The sequence below is a fragment of the Marmota marmota genome, unplaced genomic scaffold (genome assembly GCF_001458135.2).
Source record: "Marmota marmota marmota unplaced genomic scaffold, marMar, whole genome shotgun sequence".
Lineage (NCBI taxonomy): Eukaryota > Metazoa > Chordata > Mammalia > Rodentia > Sciuridae > Marmota > Marmota marmota.
Window position 1 is genome coordinate 16,138,909 of NW_026000108.1, and position 10,416 is coordinate 16,149,324.

Here is a 10,416-nt window from a genome sequence, read left to right on the forward strand (position 1 = left end):
TCAGACTCTGCTGATCCACTGGGTTTGCATATCTGAGGTTTAAGTGATATTGATTAATATTCTCAGTCTTCATAACCATATTGTGTGGTTTCTCATCAACAATTCCTCTCCATATCATGAAATTCAAGAATGCTTCATAACAAGTAAATCAAGCAAAATAACAATTGATAGCTTCCAATATTGTAGTGTAGATGTACAGGAAGGAATTCAGCTGTGATGAAAAACACTCTTGCAGTTTGTCCTGAGAATTTGTGTGGTTTACTCCAAGGCCTGCCTTTGTGGTAATGGAATGCCCTGTTACACCAACCAACACTTGTTCATTCAAAATAGTAGAACAAGCAATCAAATGAATCATTATTCCACTGGCCAATGTGGCCTATAGTTTCATTTGGGGGTTCACATAGAACCATTTGTCACTTTTACTAAAGACTGTTTGGACAGGAAAACAAATCTATTTGCCACCACACAGGCACATAGGCTGGCCCCTATGCCTTCTCAGATGGTACAAAAAGAAAAATAACTTTATTCTCTCCTAGTGAAACCCATTTCAAACCTCTAAACACCAAACTGTAAGGGAATACATTCATGTCAGTTTAAGCTACTAGTTTGCAGTAACGTGTTTTAGCAACCTTAGAAGACTGACATAGAACTAAACTGAACATTTAGTAAAATATTTTTTTTTTTTTTTAATATTTATTTTTTAGTATTTGGCGGACACAACATCTTTGTTTGTATGTGGTGCTGAGGATCGAACCCGGGCCGCACGCATGCCAGGCAAGCGCGCTACCGCTTGAGCCACATCCCCAGCCCTAGTAAAATATTTAGTACATATATATCATCATATTTTAAGCAAATTAAGAGGCAAAAACTTTCTTTTTTCTCTTTCTTTTCTCTCTTTTTTTTTTTTTTTTGGTTGGTTGAGATAATAACTCTTATCTGCAATGGACATTTTGGTACAAACATCTGTGATATGCTGCAAGCCAGGTAGAAACTGTCCCCCCACACACACACACAAACTCCAGAAGATCATTCTTTACCTTTTCGTGTACTTTGGACCTAGAAGTAACACAGGTTTCCGCTGCAGAGGTAGAGAAAAGCAAGCACAGCAAAGCGCTGTCCTTAACCGTTCCCTTCAGGATTAATGTATGTCCCATCTGCTTATGTTTCACGGGCCAAAGTAAGTCACATAATGAAGAGGCAGAGTGGACCTGGGCAGAGGGAGGGGCTCCAAGCAAACAGAGGAGCTCTAGAAAAGTCTCAAAAGCCAGAGCAAGATTTTTTTCAGGTTGGGGAAAAGATGGTTGGGTAAGGACTTAAACACGGAGTAGCAAGGATGAGGATGATAATAACAAGAGATGTCACTAAAGGCAGGAACCTGAGGACACATAAAACTCTTCATAAACCCTACTAAAGAGTTTGAATTTTATCTGCAAGTTAATGAAAAAGCAGTTAGGGATTTAAATAGGAAAGTGGAATGATCCAATTTGTGTTTCAGAGTGGGAACTCTGGCTACAGCATGGAAACCACTTTGTTCCCCATGAGTTACGAGAAGAATAAGCCGGTGGAGATTCCCAAGAAGCAGATGCATGCATGGGAGTGGAGGGAGCTGTTGACAGGCAGAGCCTGCCCCAGGAGAGGTCAGCACTGTCACATGCCCAGGGACTTCAATAAGGTAAGGACTTTTGTGTTTCCACTGGATTTGGGACAAGGCCATTTAGTATCCTTGGAAGACCATTTTGATAAGTAGCAAGAACAAAACCAGTTTTCAACTGAGGACAAGATGAAGAGAAAGAAGAGACAGAACATATAACTTCCAAGATTCTTGGCTGTGCTGGCAGGGAAGGAAGGAACTATAACTGGAAATAGATACAGAGTCCAAAAAGTTTTGCTTTTTTAAATGAAGGAATCTTGAGCATTTCAAATGTTGATGAGAAGAAACCATAAAGAACCATAAGTTATTGATATGGCAGAGACAAGGAATAACCACTATAATTATTTTCTTAAAGGGGCAGACCAAGGAGCTATTAGCTGGAGAGATCTGTCTTAGGAAAAGGAAGCAGGAATGTGAGAAGCTGGTGATTGTCAGTACAATGCATTGTGGCAGCAAGAACTGAAGGGGATTTCTATGTGGGGGGCACTATTTCTGTCCCTGGGAAGTAGGAATGAGATCTCCTATTGACTCTGAGTATGGCAGGAGAGAAGAAATGGCAAATGGTGAGAAAGAAGTTTCCAGTAATTTGTAGAAAGTTTAAATGACCATATACCTCTTTGGACAGAGAGCCAGAATTGGGAAATACATGAAGAATACCAAGCAGAGTTGAGTGCTCTGTTGGATTGGAGACTCCAGTCAGCCCCAGAGTGCTGACCAGGGTCCTGACAACCTGCTGGGCACTTGGCCTCCCTCTCCATGGAGACTCAAGCCTTTCCTCAGAGTTTTGCTTCAGTGTGAAGGGCATCAGGCTCCTCCTGCTCTGACCCTACATTAACTCTAGAATATTAAGTAACCAAGTGGTGCTGTGGAATGAAAGAAATTAGCAGCCCCAGGAGGAAGGAAGGGAATCAAGCCCAGGGAGCTATGAACACTGAGCCCTCCTTGCTGAAGTTCATCACCCTACATCCTTTAGAGACAATGCCTTGATGTTCAATCGATTTTCCTATCTCTATTTCCTAGAGCATTTATTGAAATTCTTACTGCCTACTAATTCAATAAAACAACCCACATTTTTACATATCCCATATTTTAGAGGATATTGCATTTATTTACTCATTTTCCAACATTAACTTTGGAATGCCTTCACATGCCAAGTACTCACCTTGACAGGATGGATCAAGTACCTACTCTCAGTCAGGTTAAACAAATCTAATTATTTTAAAGTAACCTACCCTTCAGAAAAATTATGTATAATATGACTCTAAAACCCAATGCAAAAATAAAACAAAAAATTAATAAATTAGATATGCCCAGCATCCTTATTAAATGGATTCACCACAGGTTCCTTTAAATCAGCTCCCATGGGACATTTGAAATTTAATTTGATTTAAAGACCCTAAGTATATCCACAACCCCTTAGGAAGACATTCGTTACTTTGAGTGAGAGGCATTTGTTCCTGCCAAGCCACCTCTATGATCCAAACATATTGTTCTGCATTTGTTATAATCCACTTCTCTTGTTGCCCTTCTTTCAAACACAATGGTGAATGTAAAGGGAAACTGTGTAGATGCTTAATCGGCAAGCATCCCCACATTGGTACACTCTCCTGTTCAATTTGTCACTTGTTCTTCTCTGATTTATTCTATGAAAATATATCACTGCCTTGGTATGTGTTTTATTTAATGCTTAAATGGAATCCGGGGAATAATATTGACCATGAAGCTTCAGTGATTCCTTTGGGGGAACAAATAATAATTAAGTGCCTACCTTGATCAATGTACTGACAATAAACACATCGGTTGACTCACCAGCTCACATGTAGTGAAATCTCCTTGAGGTGAATGGGATGCGGCTCTGGGTTAGGGTCTGAGTACTGAGGCAGGCCAGCATTTACCTCTGAGAGTACAATAGTCTATTTCTAAGGAACTTCTAGAATATTCTGAGATTGAATTAAACTAAAAGGAGTCAAAGTAACAATGCCTCAAAGGTACATTTGTGCACCTTTTCAATGATTACTGTCAACTACTAAAAGCGTGAAACATCCTTTGAATATTATTACCACTTCTCATGAATGAAGAGGCATTTGCATCTAGAGATCAAGTATCACAAGACAGCTATAAAACAATTCGAATTGGGAAGTATTGGGAGACATGAAGAGAAGCACAAAGGAGGGGGGTGGTATAAAGGTAGGGGTAGTAATTGCCTTCTTTGAAAAGAGACAAATCAAGAGAGCTTCTGTTTTAAGAATTTTTATACAGGGGAGGATTTCCATGACAACTGAGTACTTAGTTATTCTAATTGCAGGAGAAACAAAGCATCTAAAAAGTGAGAAAATATGTTCCAGGCTCACAGAATAAATCCCAGCTAAACTAGGAGCATTGATGTTTCATTAAAAGCAGTGAAATTCACCACCAGACTTTTTATTTTAACTCAATATAAAAATAAGTGACAATATTTCTTGAGATTCTCTAGATCATTTCACATGAGGTATTGGATCTTAAAATTAACTGGAAGTACATGAAACTCTACACAACTATAACCTTTGAATCATGACTTTAATTGAAGATTAAATTGATTGAAGAAAATAAGGTCCCCAAACTGAATCTGATGGGAATGTGATAAAACTATGCACTTTAAATTTAATGCAAATGGAATGATCCAATTTATCAGAATAGTAACCACTTGCTTATATACACAAAAGACACTATAAACAAAATGCTATTTCAGTGTATTCTAAGATTTATTTGAGAAATATCATGTATTGGCTAATGTAATTTGAGGAACAGGAAACTGACCTAAATCAAGCCTGGTCTAAATTTAAACAAAATACACAAAAAGACCATGACTTTCCAAGGCAAGCTTGTCTAATCCAAATGGATGATTTTTTCTTTGAGGAATTCTATTAAGTGTTAGAGAACATTGCCTCAAAATATGGGCTTCCTTTCTCATTCTCTTGAATTGTACTTCTCCTGACCCTTTCAGGAATTCGCCACTGCACAATGAGAGTGTATGTCATGGGTCAATGCACTCAGATGAGCTGGTGACAAACGCATGGGCATTCGAATTGGAAGACTTGGGTTCATGCCCTGTTTCAGTCATTTCTTAGCTATTGATCTCGGGGAAATCACGTCACTACTCTGAGTCTCAGTTTTCCAATCTGTTTAGAAGGAATAAATACATATCCATGTAAGATGTTCACATACCAATTTTATTGTGCACCAATCAAGAACTTAAGCACTAGACAGACAAAAAATATATAAATTATCCCTGTTTTTTGAGAAAACAGTCTACTAAAAGAGACATGTCTAAGTTATATAAACTTGATATATTGCCTGATCAATTATCTTATCAAGATATAAAACAAATTGGATGAGCTTAAAAGATGGGGATAATTCTTCCTGAGAAAGATGGAAAAAGTTATTCAGAGGCAATGATGCTTTAACTGTCTTTCAAAATGAGGGTGCTAAATGGAAGGAAGAAATAGGAGAGACAAGGAAAGAGGAATCCGGGACATGAAGATGTGTTCTCTGGTGTCAAGGCTCCAAGGAGAATGGCTCAAGTCCAGCAGGGCTGATGCCTAGTAGGGAGTTGGGGGACATAAGGACAAAGATGAAGGGCTGGGCTGCATTTCAGCTGTTTGATGTGCCCTGTTGAAAAATTGCTTCCCCCCCCCACACCAACACACACACACACACACACAGGAAAAACAAGGAAGTAAGATAAGTTAGGGTGACCAGGAGTAACATATGTAGACTTTTTCCCCCTCAAAAGATAATAGAGACTTTTCCCACACAACGAATCTGAAGCAAAGACTGATTTAACTAGTTCTACAGCATAAATTTACTCAAAACACCCACGATGAATTCAGAAGTTGGTTGCAAATAAGATGACTAACTCATCCCCTGCCACTTTCCTAATTTCATAATTCAAAATTCTGCTTCTGTAATTCTCTGAATTCCAAATACAATTGCCTTCTTTCTGGAAATGGACATGTGTCTTTCTGGTCACTGCAGACCACAGAACAGAGCTATACTCAGAACTCAAGATCACAATTGGTTTGTGTATTCCTCAGAACTGGGAGGATGATAGATCCATCTTTAGACTTTTAAGGATAGTTATCTTGGTCCATCAGGTATAGAAAAATAGCTTAGACCAGGCGATTTACAAACCATAGAAATTTATTGATCACAGTTCTAGAGGCTGGAAAGTCCAAGATTTTACATCTGGTGAGGGATCACTCTCTCTTTCAAAGAGGGTGCCTCATGCCATGAAAGGTGTGAATGAATTCCTTGGCCTCTTTTATGAAGTCACTAATACTATTCATTCAGACTCCACCCTTGTGACCTAATCTTTTATCAAAAGCCTCATCTCTTAATACTATTGCCCTGGGCACTGGGTATCAACATATGAATTTCAAGGGAACACAAACATTCAGACCATAAGAGTATTACACTAAAATGTCAAAAAGAACTTCAGTATGAGGTAGCTCCCCATGAAAATGTTCCAGCAGCACAAACTATCATCACTATGTTATGAACTGACCCCAGTGGGTTTGCAATGTTTGAGGAGTATGAAAATGTTTGCAGTGTTTATGTAATACCTCCCCACAAGGAAAAACAAAAACACTTCCATGGCAAACACTGAGTCTGGTGGCCAACGTGGGTTTTCAATTTATTGCCTTGATTAAATAAATAAATACAAAGTACTATGATATAAAAGCTAATATTGAAATTTCTAAAGCACTTTTTATTGTTTTGGGGGGAATTTGCTTTACTTAAAATGCATTTAGCTATTCTGTAGGCTAAATTAAAAGACAGAATATGCCAAATATATACACTTTGTTGATATATTTTGTTTTATTGAATAAAAGAATATTCAATTTAATGACTTAACAATTCCACCAGTTCATAATGAGTTCATGTGTGTGTGTGTGTGTGTGTGTGTGTGTGTGTATGCTTGTGTATCTGTGTATAAGATTTTTAAATTATTCATATAAAAATGGTCCTCATTAAGGAACGAAATCTTCAAAACACAAAAGAGAAAAAAATATTAAATATTACTGTATTTCAAAAGTAATAAGCAGTTAAGAATTAGGTATAATATGCTCCCATAATAATATTATAGTTGGTGTTAAAATTGTGCCAAGTATTAACAGTACTATGCAAATTCAAAATTAATTAAAAAAAACTTTGTATAACATGTAATAAAGTACTGTATATCATACATGACATGTAAATTTAACATTTATAAAATACATTCCAGATGGTCACTAAAAATTATCTCAAGTCTGGTCATACATCCAGAGAATTTATGTAAAATGTATTTTTCTGGAGAATGAACAAATTAGGCTAGTAATAAATTATGGCCATTCTATTTAACTCTAGTTTTAAAATATTGTCACATGGTATGATACAAGAATTGTAAAATCAGAAACACTTTGCACACTGGAGTCTCATGAGATGGAAGATTCATGGTGTCCTGTTTTTTAAGGAATGTCGATTAATATGTTAAAAATCATTTGTGTGGCATGGGATGCAATTTGGCAAACTTTGGTTCAATTATGACAATAATCCTTGTAAAGTGATTTTTAAAAATAAAATTTAAAATATAAGGCCAATTTACACATGTTTTATCCTATTAAATGAGCAAATCATCCAATCATCCAATCACTGTAATGCCTTCTTATCAATCTGAATGAGGCATAAATTTATGTTTCAATTATATGTGGATAATCACATGATATTTCAATTTAGATTTATCGTGAGTACCTACTCTAATGCTCATGGAGGATCAGAAAATCCCAGTATCTGTCCCAGTAGTAGAGATGACATCCAGCTTTGCAGGAACCTCTCTAACACTGCAACATCATACATCCTGAGTCCCACTCCTTCCTCTCTTAGTTTCTGAATGGATGAAAATCCATGATGGGACCCAGGGCCAATTCAGACTCTATTTTCCAAAGAAATAAGTGTTGTGAAGTCATTTGAGATGTTTAGCTTGAAGAAAGGCAGGGCATACTCCAATCTTGTTACAGCAGGGCCAAACAAAGGACCGACAAGACAGTCTATTTTTCCAGAATCAGAAGTCACATATAAGCAGGAGCTCCATTGAAAGATGACAACTTTTCCTCAGCACAGGTTAGAACTCTGGCCACAAGAATAATGGGAAGGCGTTCCTCATGCCAAAGCAACCTCCTGTCTCTGAAAGCTTGCACAAAAAAGGGTCTATAACAGTGTCTCGATCTCTATAGAAGCATCCATCCCAGTTTTTAAAATCTTGACATATTTTGATACCTTGAAGGAACATTAATGTATGTACCACACAGGTTTATGCCCTTGGTAGTCACATGTGACTAATGTGATTACACAGGAATAAGAATTAATGCCTGTACAGGCTAATTTTGATTGCTTTGAATTCCATATACCCACCACCGTTTTGCCAATAATAATATCCAGGCTACTATTTCTTACAATTAGATTACAAATCCAAATGAACTACCAATGGACCACTATAATTTACTTACCTGAATCTATTTATTTTGTTGGGTTTTATGCTAACACTCTGTCCAACAATTATAATTACCTTATGCAGTTTCTCAGCAACTACGGTATCATTCTCCAGATGGAATGCTGTGATATTTCTAGATAAAGAGCAGTGGTTCCTATTTTATATTTAAACATAATTAGGTTTCTGACAACTACCTATGCCACTGAGGTCAAATTATATAAAAGGTACATGTAGACCGTTGGATAGCTATTTGACTAAGTTTACAATACTAAACTTGAATAGATGATGTGGTGTGTGGGCCCTGAATATATTTTCAAGTAATGATGATTGAAAATAGGCCTCATATTAGATTTTTTGTCCATGCCAGGGAAAGTATGATCCCATGTTTGCAGTGCCCAAGGGTGCTGATAACTGAGTTCTTTCTCTTCCTCCACATTTGGATTATGGAACATGTCACTGAAGGTATCATATACTTACATAACAACAAGAAAAAGTAGACAACATTTACCATGTGTGCCCTGTAACAAATACCATGCCAAACACTTTTGTTCATTCTGTCATCCATTCAGCATTTATTGATTGCCTTCTCTGTGCTTGACAATATGCTAGGCACTGAAGACAAAATGGTGCATAGATTAAAAATAATTCCTTTCCTCATGGTAAGGATGTACCATAGGGAAAATAAGAAATAAACTAGGAAAGAAGAGAAAAAATAATGTGAGGTTGTAAAAACTGCTATGGGTCAGATAAAGTGGGTGCTATAGAAGGACAAAATGAGGACGGAATGGCTGGTCAGGGGAGGTCATCCAAAGTGTGACACAGAGGATAAAGAGTCACCTGTGACAACACCACCAGACACAGGGGAGAACAAGTAGAAAAGCCTGGGGCAGCAAGGAAGGCCTTGCAGTGCTACAGACACCACTTTGCCATTTACTCTCAAGCAATCTTAAGTCATGAGTGTCATCAGTGTCATGGAACAATGAGAAACCCAGAGCAGCTTGGCCAAGTTCACACAAGATACAAGTGGCAGAGCTGGGGTTTCAACTCACATCTACTTACAGAGACAGCACGCTCATTTCCTTTCAGTTTAATAGAAGGATGCACCAGACATTATCTTGACACTATTTCTTTATTTACTTGACCATGTCTCCATGCATTTCCCTGAATGAAAGATGTTAAACTCAACCTTCTTTGATTTGGTGATGAATGCATGCATACACTCCCATGTATTCCTTTGTTATAGAAGTTGCTATAAAAATGTGCCTCTGGGGCTGGGGTTGTAACTCAGTTGTAGAGCACTTGCCCAGCATGCATGAGGCACTGGGTTCAATTCTGAGCACTGCATACAAATAAATATAAAGGTTCATCAACAACTAAAAAAAATGAAAATAAAATACCTCTAACTGGGTAGCTTAAATAACAGGAATTTAGTGTACTAGCATCTGGAAGTATAAAACCCATGTAAAATGGCAATGCTGGTTCCCTCTGAGGAAGGAGACACCATTCTAAGTCTCTCTCCTAGTTTTTGGTAGCCTCATGTATTCCATGGTCTGTAGATGGCCATCTTATTCCCATATCACTTCACATCAACTTTCCAAGTGTTTCTGACTCTGTGTCCAAATTTATCCTTCTTGTGAAGGCATCAGTCACACTGGATTAGGGCCTGCTTTAATCTCCTTATTTGAACCATTTCCAAGAAGGCCACTTTCTGAGGTACCATAGTCAGTACTTTTTAGAGGATACCATTCATTCCCTAACAACCAATATATATTATTCTCTATAAATCAGGATATTTTTCATAATAGGGTAATTTTGTTGCTTCTGGTTTACTTAGTTTTAATTAACATGGTCTTTTGCTTCTTGTTTTATTTACTACTCAAACTACATTCTCCACTGTGACCACTATAATCACTGCTCTAAAGTAACCCATTTAGCATCTGCTTTTAGTTTTCTTACTTTTATATATATATATATATATATATATATATATATATATATATATATATATATACACACACACACACACACACACACACACACACACACACACACAAATATACATGTATAGTATCCCCTGCTTATTATGGTACCACAGTGGTTAGGATCAAATAATCCTTGCTTCTCTTAACAATGGACCCAAAGTTCAGAAGTAATGATGGTGACAACTCTGATATGCCAAAGAGGAGCTATAAAGTGTCTCTTTTAAGTAAGAAAAGGAAAGTTCTTAACAGGAAAGAAAAAAAAATCATAAGACAAA